This window comes from Carya illinoinensis, chromosome 14 (genome assembly GCF_018687715.1).
Source record: "Carya illinoinensis cultivar Pawnee chromosome 14, C.illinoinensisPawnee_v1, whole genome shotgun sequence".
NCBI lineage: Eukaryota > Viridiplantae > Streptophyta > Magnoliopsida > Fagales > Juglandaceae > Carya > Carya illinoinensis.
The window spans coordinates 5,979,520-5,992,418 of NC_056765.1; positions in this window are offsets into that span (position 1 = coordinate 5,979,520).

Consider the following 12,899-nt stretch of genomic DNA (forward strand, 5'->3'; position numbering starts at 1 on the left):
TAGAGGAGGTGGTGGGAGAGGACAAATCTCTTGAAGAATACATGAAACTAGTTGAACAAGTGGAAGAAGGGGAAATGCGAAAGGTGGGATGCAGCTCTATCCTAAACACGGAAACGGTTGTCGTGGAAGATTTCGAAAGTGATAAAGAAGAGGATGCTGTAATTTGCAGGAATAGCTTTGCAATACTATCAGAAGAAGAAAAACAGAAATAGTTAGGGAAACACAAAAAGATTACCGATCAGATCCGGGGACAAGACCAACAAGTGAGAAAGGACTACAAAATTCAGATGACACTCTGGTGAGGAAATCTAGAAGGGCCAAAGCCCAACCAAAAAAACTGAATTTATGATTGAAAAAATGCTAGTGTGGAACATTAGGGGGTTGGGCACATCGAGAAGAAGACTAAGGAGTTTATTGAGGAAATATGAGGTTTCGGTATTGGTTGTATCAGAGCCTTTCCAGGAGGACTCAAAGTTACAGAAGTGGGCGGCAAGTTTACAGTTCTCCAATTATTGCTCTAACTTAAAAGAAGGAGGAAAGATATGGGTTGTTTGGAAGGATGAAATAAACATGGATTTTTTAGAAATCAACAAGCAGTCGATGACGGCAATAGTTGTGGACCCGGGGGGTAATTTGCGGATTACCTTTGTATACGCAAAGTGCTCCCAAGCTGAGCGTAGAGATCTTTGGGACAATCTGAAGGTCATGTCGAATACCAGTGATGCCTGGATGGTGTTGGGGGATTTTAACATAATTCGTTATGACATGGAAAGAGTGGGGGGCAGACCTAGACCCTCTTCGGCAATGGAGGAATTTAACGAGTGCATTAATAGCTGCGGTCTAATGGATTTACCATTAGATGGGAAACAACTATCTTGGTGTAATGGGCAGCAAGGCTTAGCAAGAAGCTGGGCAAAGCTTGACAGGGTTCTAATAAACACTCATTTTGGGCACGAGCATGGGCAAGCCACGGCAAGGTTGCTCAGTAGAAAAACCTCGGACCATTCTCCTATTTTTTTAAGCTTTACTAAGGTAGACGAAAGGTATGGACCAGCGCCGTTTCGATTTCAGAATATGTGGACATCACATGACAGTTTCTTAGAAATGGTACGGATTTCATGGAATGAGCCGATAAGGTGGGAGCCAGGTTTGCTGAATCTGGCCGGGAAACTAAAAAGGCTTAAACAGAAAATGAGGCAGTGGAATAGAGAGACTTTTGGCAGAGTTGATGCAATAATCAAAGAACTGGAGGAGAGGGAAGAAATCTACGAGGACATCCTCCAAGAAAACTACTCGGAGGATATTGAGCAAGATCTCCTTATCACCAAGGCAGAACTGGATATTTGGTATAAAAGAGAGGACATGAGACTAGCCCAACAAGCAAAAAAAATCTGGTTAGAGAAGGGCGATAAGAACACTAAATTTTTTCATGCTACATTGGCTCAACGTAGAAGGAATGCATGTATTAAAAGCATGAACCTACCAGACGGAACAGTTTTGGGATCGATGGAACTAGTACATGAGGGGGCGGTCAAGTATTTTGAGGATTTCCTTACGATAGAAGATGACGTTGAAACACCATGTTTGGAGGAACTGATCCAACCTGCTGTGTCGGAAAACATAGTACAATGCCTGAGAACAGAACCAACTGAGAAGGAGATTTTTCAGGCTTTTGCGTCCATAAAGGCAGATAGCAGCCCGGGACCCGATGGCTTCGGATCCGCTTTCTACGTATCATGCTGGAGCATTATCAAGGAAGATGTTATGGCTGCTGTAAGAGAGTTTTACTCGGGTCAAACTCTCCCAAGATATTACTCTTCTTCTTTTCTAGTGCTTATTCCAAAAATTAAAAATCCTCAGAGTTACGATAGCTTCCGTCCCATAAGCTTATGTAACGTGATTTATAAAGTTTTCTCGAAAACTTTAGTGGATAAACTATCCTTGATACTTGATGATGCTATTGCGCCAGAACAAGTGGCTTTTGTGAAAGGAAGAAATATCTTGGAAAACATCACCCTCACCCAGGAGATGGTAAAGCTGCTACACCGTAAGAATAGAGGAGGAAACATTTTGATGAAGATAGACATGAGCAAGGCGTATGACAGGGTAAACTGGAAATTTATGGACCACACTCTTAGAGCTTTTGGTTTGCCGGACTTCTTTTGTAGGTTGATAAAAAATTGTGTAACATCGTCGTGGTTCTCTATCATGATGCACGGCACTTATAAAGGGTTTTTCAAGGCAAAAAGGGGGCTACGACAAGGGGACCCTATTTCTCCTATTTTGTTTATCATCATGGAAGAGGTTTTCTCAAGATTGCTCAAGAGGAAGGCTTTGGAGAAGAGGATCTTAACTTTTTCTCAGCCTAGCGGAACCCCTCCTATCTCACACTTATTATTTGCTGATGACATAATGGTTTTTGCCAATGCTAGTAGGGGATCCATCCGGTGCCTAATGGAGGTGATAAAGACTTATGAACTGTGGTCTGGTCAGAAGGTTAATCTGGAAAAATCAGCAGTATACTTCTCTAAGCAACTGAAAAGAAGAAGGAGGGGAGAGATCTTGATGGAAACGGGTGTTAAAGAGGGACATTTTCCTTTCCAGTATTTGGGGGTCCCAATAGTGGAGGGTAAATTGAAGGCTAGAAACTTTGACACATTGATTTTGAACCTTGAGAGGAAACTTTCAGGTTGGAAAAGCAGACTGCTATCACAAGGGGGAAGAATGATTCTTATGAGACATGTACTATCTAGCATGCCTGTCTATTTACTCTCAGCAATACATATGCCAAAACTAGTGATCCGAAAGGTGCATAGTCTTTTTGCAAATTTTTTTTGGGGTGAACAAGGGGGTAAGAGCAGAAGAAAGTGGAGGTCGTGGAGGAAACTTTGTGCCCCTGAGGAAGAGGGTGGTATAGGTATGCGAGACGTTGCTGAGGTCCAAAAATCTCTCTTCATGAAATTCGGATGGAATATTCTAACTCAAAAATCACTTTGGGCAAATTTTTTCAGAGCCAAATATTTGAAAAATGGCCACATAGAAAGGAGACCAGAAAACAAGCTGGTATCTAATTTCTGGAAAAAAGTTAAGGAAGGAATTAAAGAAGTTTTGGCTAAATCAAGGTGGAAAGTACGGGAAGGAAACATCTCTCTTTGGTTTGATAATTTCCTACCAGGGGGTCCTATCTCGGAAATGATATCACAAGTGGAAGAGCCAAACACAAGACTAAAAGACCTTTTAGACAAAAACAGATGGGAAGACGAGAGAATACAAAGACTGATGGATAGACAGACGGCAAATGAAGTAATACAGCTTGTAGGAAAGTTAAAAGATGAAAAGGACGTGCTAGTGTGGTTACCAGAGAAGAGTGGAACCTTCTCCACAAAATCAGCTTGGAACGAAGTGAGATTAAAGAACCCGAAATTCGAATGGGCAAAATGGGTCTGGCATAAATTTCTCCCCAAAAAGATAGCTATATGTGTGTGGAGGGCAGCTTTTAACTGTCTAAGTGTTGATGAACAAACACGCAATATTGGTATTCCTATTGCGTCGGCATGCAACTGCTGCAAAGAAAGGCAAAATGAAGACTTGGAACACCTGCTAGGCAAAGGGGATCTAGCAGTAAGTATTTGGAAAAGGGCATCAGCTGAGATGGGAGTCCCTTTCCGGATACAACAGAACTGGAAAGAGAGAGTTCAGATCTGGTTTAACAGGGCCTCACGCAAAACTCAGCTTGGTTTCCTGCTGGGATTAACGCCATGTTTAATAATCTGGAAAATATGGAGCTGGCGTTGTGCAGCAAGAATGGAGGGGTTTTATAAAAACATCATGGAGGTATGGGGAGATATTAAATTCTGGTTAGGGTCCATAGCCAATACAATCATCAAAGCCCGGAAATTAACCAGCTGGGATAATAAAATGATCAGAAACTTAGGTATTCATACAGTGCTAGTGAAAAAGAAACAGGTGAAGATTATCAAGTGGAGGAGGCCGAATGTTGGTAGACTAAAGCTAAACATGGATGGTAGCAGCCTCGGCAACCCAGGACTAGCTGGTGGGGGTGGTATTCTGAGGGATAGTGGGGGAAAAATAGTTTATGGTTTTTCAAAACATTTTGGAAATGCCTCAAGCATGGAAGCTGAACTAAGAGCTTTACTGGAAGGGGTAAAACTATGTCAACATCTGGGATACACAGCTATAGACATTGAGTGTGACTCTATAATTCTTGTGAACTGGACACGGAAGCAAAAATGCACAGCTTGGTACCTTTGGGATTTCTGGGAAGAACTGCAGGCTGTTTTACAGCACTTTGACTTCACAATATCACACTCCTATAGAGAAGGCAACCAAGTGGCAGATTCTTTGGCTAGAAGGGGTGCCTTGGGTGAGTCATCTTTATTCTCAGAATGGAAGCAACTCCCAAGGATAACGAGAGGGCTGGCGAGAATTGAATCTATGGGGACTGCTTGTTTTAGATGCACATGATAGTGTATATTTTGTGTTAGCTTTTGTAAAGTCTTTCTCTTCTGTAAAGGCTGCTTTTGTGTAAAGGTTTTCCTCCGCTTAAAGTGAGGGTATATATATAGTTGGTGGAGGTTCCGTCCTCCTTTTAATCAAAAAAAAAAAAAAAACTCAACGTCATCAAAATAACATCAAAGAATTGAAAAAACATAAATAACACATTTATTACATAAATTGAAGATCATAATAGGGGAATGATAAAAGGATTGCAATTTCCAAAGGTTAAAAAAATTCAGAAGGGGAAAAGTAATCATTTGCAAGATTTCGAGGGGCAAAACTAGGTTTGGGCAATGGGTTTCTGGCCCCCAACCCATGTGGTACCTGGTGGGCAGATCAGATAGGAAATAATATTTGATCAAGCGAGGTCGGTTAAGGGCAGAATATCCACCTATCCGAATATCCACCAGCCTAGTCACCCCACCTATATCAAGACAAAAAAAAAAAAAAAAAAAAAAAAAAAACCAAGTTCAGTTTCTAACTTTCTAACCCTAGTTGACCCCAACTGCATCTTAGAGTCCCGAGCTTTTCATCATCTTCTTCTTCAACCTTCTTTCTCTTCTCGTGTTTATGCCATTTTCTTTTTCTTCTTCTTCTTTGCCTTGTTCTTCTATAGATCTCCCTTCACGTTCTTTGTGTTCTGTTTCTTCGTGTTCTTCTTCTTCATCTTTAGTAAATCTGATATTGTGTTCCTCTAGTCACGATCCAGAAATCCACGGCCACACGTCATCGTTTTCTAATTATGAACTAGAGATCCATGGTTGTACAACGTTCTCTGGTACCAAATTGATTCTTGTTCAATTTTTCATTGGAGTTTTGTTCGATTTTGGTTGGTTGATTTATTTGTTGCTTTCATTTGGTTTTATTTTTGTTGGATGATTTATCATTGTTAGATTACTGCAATTTTTTGTTGGATTTGGGTTTTTAGTTTAGATATTGGTCTCTATCTATCTCATTCTTTGTTAAGCTCTTGGTCTCTATCTCAAGTGGCTGGACGGCTTGTTGGCCACCCATTCACATAAGACGGGATAGGGCGGCCAGGATAGAAAGAGGGCCCCTCCCATGTTGTGGCAACAGAATGGCTGCTTGCTTGCCCACATAGTGCAGGTAGCAAGCCTAGGCAAAACTATACATGGAAAACAACTTTTACGTTTAGGAAAAATCTTCAACCTGGTGAGTTTAAAGGCCCAATTTTTACTCGCCACGTACACTCTCCCTTAATTCCAATAGTGTGCACATCACATAGGATAATCTCTTTAATTTGAATTGCTAATACCCTACTTCGTTATATCTTTGTCCATTAATCTTCAGGCTAGGTCATTTATTTTTCCATTAGATTGTTAAAAAATGATGCACTCACAACATTTTTTGCACCTTTGTACACAATTATATTTTAAATATGATGCGTTTTTATAAAATAACTTATAAAAGTAACAATTTTATAAATGGGAAGTGCTACAACCGTAAAGAAATCCTACAAAAGTAAATGCACAAACTGAAATGGCCTTGTATGCCACGTTAGATCTAATTACAATAAAAGTAATTTTAATATCTAATATACCACATCAAGTCACATTAGTTTATAAATTTATTTTTATGAGATCTTTTTATAGTTAAAGTATTTTATTTTACAAAAATACTTTTATTTTAAAGAGTTATTCTACTTAGCAGTTCTACATCTCACACCTACTGAGTAGACAAACTCTTTTATTTTATTGTTTTGCTTAACAGGTATGTAATGTGGGGCTGTTGAGTAGAATTTTTCTTAATTTTGAAAAAGATTGTTTCTCTATTATTTCTGTTATGATCCTTAACCCCGGTCCGTGAGTGACATCAGTCCATATCCAGCTAAGGTGGTAAATGACGCAAAATACATTCAAAGAAATGCAAAATTCAGTTTCGTGCGTGTAGATTAAAGATGTTGCCACAAATTGTACTGTTTATCTGTGAAGATCCTTGACTTAGGTTCATCCTTATCTGCTGCATATCATGCATAGTTTAAGATGACATTATATGATCAATATCATGTCTCAAAAAATTGTATTCTGCATTTCAATGTTTAATTAAATTTTGAATCAGTTGAAAACCGAGTACATCTTACTCTTAGTACATTTTAATAATCGCTCATAGAACTGGTCCAATGGGCCTATTCAATCAGATTCTAACTCATTTCAAACCCATTAGAACCAATTTCAACTAATTTAAATGCTCTTTTATTATTATTATTTTGTGAAACGAGTTCCTTTTTATATTTTTTGTACATAAATACAACAGATAACTAAACATATATTAATTTATTCGTCCTTGTGTTCAATAAAAAGTATAGTAAATTTGAAAGATAAAGCACGGTGTTTTTTATACTTAATTGAATATAAAAGAAAATAGGGGAGAATGAGTATTTTTTTTAATTTGTACCATTTTCATGACCTTATAACTTAAAGAGTATTTATCTTCTTCGTAGACGAGAGCATTTGAGGCAAAAATGATGATAAATGAGGTCAAATACATAGATTGTATGCTTATTGAATCTATTTAAATTAATACTGTATTCTTATGGAAATTAGTAAATGAAATCTTACTTTAAATTCTTGTATACATTAATTTAAATGCTCGAATGGCATTATATATATATATATATATATATATATATATTTTAATATGCTTTAAAAAAATATCTGATTTAAAATTGTCATAAATAGCTTTATTCAGCCAATTGAATCAATCATATGCCGAATATAATATATGTTTTTTTAATAATTTAATATCACATAATGAGATGATAAGAGAATAATAGTAAAAGCCAAAAGGGATAATATTATCATAATAAATAACATTACTCATTCAAATTTGATTCCCCTTTTTCAAGCTTTGATCATAAAAAATCTATTGAGTCTGATTGTTCACCTCCACCTTGCATTTTAGGGCTTGTCTAGAAAGTGAGATGATATGAGAATTCTATTAATAGTAGTAAAGTACTTCATAAATAGTAAAAAAATAGTACTTTGAGTTAAAATGTTTTATTGGATTATGAAAAATGAGATAGAAAAAGTTGAATAAAAATATTATAAAGCTAAATATTGTTATAATATAATTTTCTAATATTATGTTTATTTCAAAATTTGAAAAAGTCGTATTGATTTTTATATTTTGTTTGAAAAAATTATAATGATTAAATCATAATGATTAAATAAAAAAGTTAAATATTTGTAATTAAAAAATATTTATGATTAAGTGATATTTACGAAGGAAATTATATATGGGAAGCTTTGAGATGACGTCAATACAAGATCGTAGATTCATCTCACTCCCAAACAAGCCCTTAATCTCTCCTAATGAGTTGAGCCGGTCGCTTGGTTTTGTTTTTCTAATGAGCTGTCATTAATTTCAATTTGGGCCTAATGGAGTGAGGATCCACACATTATCTAGTAAAATTGAAATTTACATATTTTGAACTTTTATGAGTCTGTTACAATTCAAGCAGCAATTCGTTAAATCGGTTTTTTGTTGGAAATTATAGAGAGAAAGCAAAGAACTGGAGGAAATATTTTAGATAAGAGATGAACTTCTTAAATATATTCCAAGAAAAAAAAAAAAAAAACGTTCAATCGAAAGACAAAATCAAAAGGCATAAAGAAAATAAAAACCCATCAAATAGAGACGGTTGGACGAAGCCATTGAGGGACGCAACAGAATGCTACTCAAGCCTTGCACCTTGGGCTTGAAAATTTGCCATCTTTAAAAACACCAAGTACTATTGCTAAATTGGTAATCCTCATATGATCAATTACTGCAGTTGATCTTACAGTTGATCTTGATGCAAGGGTAGATCATGTAAGTGTGTAATCGCACTTTCTGTTTGGTTCTTAATAAAAGAGTAACAGGCGTACTTATCAAATAAAGAGTAAATATAGGCATTTTCTTATATAACTTTTTGAGCATGTTCTTCACTTCAGAGAGAGAGAGAGAGAGAGAGAGAGAGAGAGAGAGAGAGAGAGAGAGAGAGAGAAGGTAAATCTCAATGTAGGAAAAACATAAATGTCAATGTTTTATGGCTCTGAAGCTTCATAATTCACAATATGAAACACATAAGGCTCACTGGCTCAAAGACTCAAAGTGATTGGATTCTATCTTTGTTTGGTTTTTACTAAAAACTTTTTAGTGGTCACAGTGTTCACATTTTTTGTCTAGCTTATGCGCTACTGAAATGATGTCCTATATATGACTGTAGCTGCATGAGCTGCGATTATGAATAACATGTTAGATGTGAATCTGAGTCTTCTTGGGAGTCTTTGTGTAGTTTAACTTTTTGTTTTCCCTTTTATTTGTGGTCAGAAACCTGCCAAGAAAATAAACAAAAGCAGCTAGCCTAGCTACAATATCATGTTTTCAAAGTTATTAGTAATATTTCGCTATTTAATTTTGGTAGATAGATTTCTAGAGTGAGCTGATAGATTTTTGGTAGATTGCTATCACTATAGTTGCAATAGAAAAGGAGAGGAATATGAAAAGTACTATTATCATCTTTTAGATAAGGATAAAAGAAATTCTTCTTCTACATAATATGATGCAACGACTCTCAAAAACTTCATGAGCAATAGAGACTATAAAGATCTTAAACAATTTTTCATACATGATGATTGGCAAGCCTATATCTTGGTGGATACCGCCTAAAATAGTGAATGTTACATAATAATAACAAGAGAAATTCTTTATGCAGTCCCGAATCATGGGACTCGTCGTGCACCCTTGACGTGGAAAGGTAGAGATGAAATTTCATTTATGTGAAAAAATGGTGCGTATTAAACTGAAATCGTGCCCTGTGTATTTCCTGTAAAAAGAGTCGACAAAATTCAGTCTGCCTTCCTCCTCAACTGGAAACCATCGTCCCATTCCTTCCTCCTTAGCTGGACACTGTCGTCCCCTTCCTTAGCTAGAAACCGTCGTCCCATTCCTTCCTCCTTAGCTAGACACTGCTGTCCCCTTCCTCAACTCGAGTTTGTTGTCCCCTTCCTCGGCCTTAAATGCCTTTTTCTCTCAGGTATGCATATTATATTCAACTGCACAATTTTCTTGTTCGGAATATATTTTTCTTTTGGTCATCTTCGCTACCATTATGTCCCTTCTTAATTTTTGTTATTTATGCTATATTTGAGTTTCTGGTTGGTTGCTTGGAAAATGGGGGTGGGGGGAGCAAAAGAACATGGATTGGATTGTGGGTTTTTATTTTTGCCCACTAAATGTTTGCTTTGATGCTCACCTAGATTGGATGGTGGGATTTTATTTTCTTGGGCCTCACATTTGGCATAGTTTCTCAAGTTCATGGAATCACATGATGGGAAGGCCTTGTATACGTACATGGAAGCACATGCTGTAAGAAAGTAGAGAATAGATAGGATATAATTGAAACAAAGTCAAGCTTTGCAGAAAGCCAGAGAATAAATAATTTTTTGAAGTTTGGGTTACGCACACCTCTATACTACTTAGATTTCTTTTTTTTTTTCTTTTTAATTTTTTTAACTTGACGTTTCCTTCTTTTAAATGATTTCTCATTGATCTCAGTTCTAGCTCCAAAATACTTTCTTTGTGGATCAGTAGAACTGTCTACGCTACTTGTTTTGCTTCTTACTATGAGCGTCTTCCTTTTAAGTCCACCGATCAAACATCCTTTACTGAGAAAATAGCAAGAATGTGCCTACATAAAATGCCTCTCATCTAAAATAGTCCACACATGCACTTTATTTCACACTCCTCTTCATTAAAGTATGCCATATATGTAACTCTTTTAATGGATCCTTCAACTTGCAACTGGTCATTAACTTCATATGTCGAAATTGCCCCTTCCTTCTTGATAAGAATACAATGAGAATAAATAATTTCCATTACTTTAGACTGTACCTCCTTAAATTTTGAATTAGTACACAAATCTTGAAATTGTTTCTCCACGGGTAAATGAGTTATACATGGGATTTTGCAGTTGAAAGAGTGGAAGTCCGCCACCATCTCTGCCTATCCTCTCTTCCTCAATGCATTGTCAAATTGATCAAAAATGGAGATGAATGCGTGAAGAAACGGAAGATGCAAAAATGCATGATAAAAAGGTGACAGTTTATGAAAAGAAAGGGAAGATGATAGAGGAAAAGGTTTACCTGAGATGTAGGGCATTGCCAAGGACAATGATGGAGAAGAAATAGAACTGGTAGCATGGGTATCCTGTGAAGGTGAATTTTGCATGGTCTGAGGTGTTAGGGGAATGAAAAGAGGGGGGCAGATATAATCATGTAAATGAGGGGAAGGGCGACGAGTACAGGTTGAGCGTTGAGGAAATGGAAATGAATTAAGGGATGATTCTTCAATGGAAGCTGGGTTAGTGGGTGTTTCAGATGAAGTGGGAGCTGAGTTAGTAAGTGTTTCGGATGAGATGGGAGCTAGTTGATGAGTGTTTCGGATGAGGTGGGAGGTGATACATGTGCGTTGGCTGGAATTGACTCAGGGTCAGGGAGTTGAATGTTGGGAAAATTAGGATTAGGGGAAGGGATAAAGAGCTGGGGAGATGGGATGGTGTGTGAAAAGGAAATAGATGTTCATGGAAGATAACGTTCCTAGAAAAAAATATTTTGTGTGTGTCAAGATCAAGTAGACGATAGCCTTTGACGCCAAAGGAGTCATCTATTCCGGGGATCAAATTTGTGTCAATTTTGAGAAATTGTGGAAGCAAAAGCTAGGCACCCAAAAACTCAAAGATGGGAATATGAAGGAGGTTTGTGGAAAAGAACTTCAATAGAAGACCTGTTTCGAAGGAGTGGAGTGGGTATCCGATTTATTAAGTATGTTGCAGTGAGTATACAATCTGACCAAAAATGTAAAGGGATGCCAGATTGACATCTAAGAGTCTGAGCTATTGAAGAAGGTGTTTATGTTTTTGTTCGATCAAACCATCTTGTTGGGTCTCGACATAAGATTTTTATGGGTGATATTGTGTCAAAATAAAAATTGTTCATGGAAATTCTAAGCCATTGTCACTATGTAAAATTTTGACTCGAGTATTAAATTGAGTAATGACTAAATGGAAAAAAGTTTTAATACAAGGTTGTACATCGGATTTATTTTTCAAAATGTAAACCCAAGTATAGCGAGAGAAATCGTCAACAATAGTAAGAAAGAAATGTGAATTGGCTGGGATTGAGTGTGGCCCCCATAAGTCATGGTGCACTAAATCAAAACAAGCAAGAGTAGAATGGGTGCTAGAAGAAAAAAGCAAACATGTTTGTTTGGCGAGAGGGCAAATTAAACAAGGTAAATTTTTATTTGTATTCAATTGAGTAATTACATGAGGATCATGGATAAGTTGTATTCAGGAAGGTGAGGTATGACCTAATCGACAGTGCCATAAATCAAAGGTGCTGTCGATAGGCTTTACAGTAGCTGAAATAAAATTGTGATGATGGAAATTCTGAGATAGTGTATGCACCAAGGCATGAGGCAAGACATTTTCGGTGAGGAGGTGATAGAGTCTGTGTGCCATGCTACCCTTCCCAATCATTGTCTAAGGAGGAAGGTCCTGTATAAAACACAAGTCAGAAAGAAATTTAAGGCAACAGTTGAGTTATTTGGCAAGCTTTCCAGCAGATAGCAAATTAAAAGAAAACGTTGGAACGCGCAAAACATTATGAAGAATAAGAGTGGCTGTTAATTGCACAATACCAACGTGAGTGATAGGGGTGAAGTCGCCATCGGGGAGTTTGAAAGAGTATGAAACTGAGGATGTGATGTGAGTGAAAAAAGAGGGGCTACAAACCATATGGTCAGTAGCATCCGTGTCAATGATCCATGTTGTAGAAGAATTAAAATAGGATGATAAACAACAAGAGGTATCAGCGGTGTTAGAAGTATGTGGGTGAGGAGAGTGAACTATTTGGAGGTGATTTGTGGAAGAAGCAGGAGAATTCCGGTTGTGCAGCAAGGCTATGAGCTCATTGTATTGCTCCTTAGTCAACGCCATGTTGGATTCAAAAGAGCTTGTGGAATTAGGAGACTCGATAACAACAACATTGATGTGAGGTTTATAAAGCTTTGTGACCGAGAGGGTAACCGTGTAACTTGTAGCAACGATCATCTACGTGTTCGGTCATCTCGCAGTGAGTACACAAGGGGGCCTCAGCATTGCCCGACTTGAAGCATTGAGCCAAAGTGTAGCATGTGATCTTACAGTGGGAGTAGTAAGGTATGTCCCCCTTGACAGCAAAATTGGAAGGTTTGGAAGAGAATTTTCGAGCTACCAAAGCAACTGAATCAACGCTAGGGGTAGCCGAAGTAATGAGTCGATGGCGTTCTTGTTGTTGAATGTAGGAGAAGAATTTGGTAACTGGTGGCAGTGGGTCAAT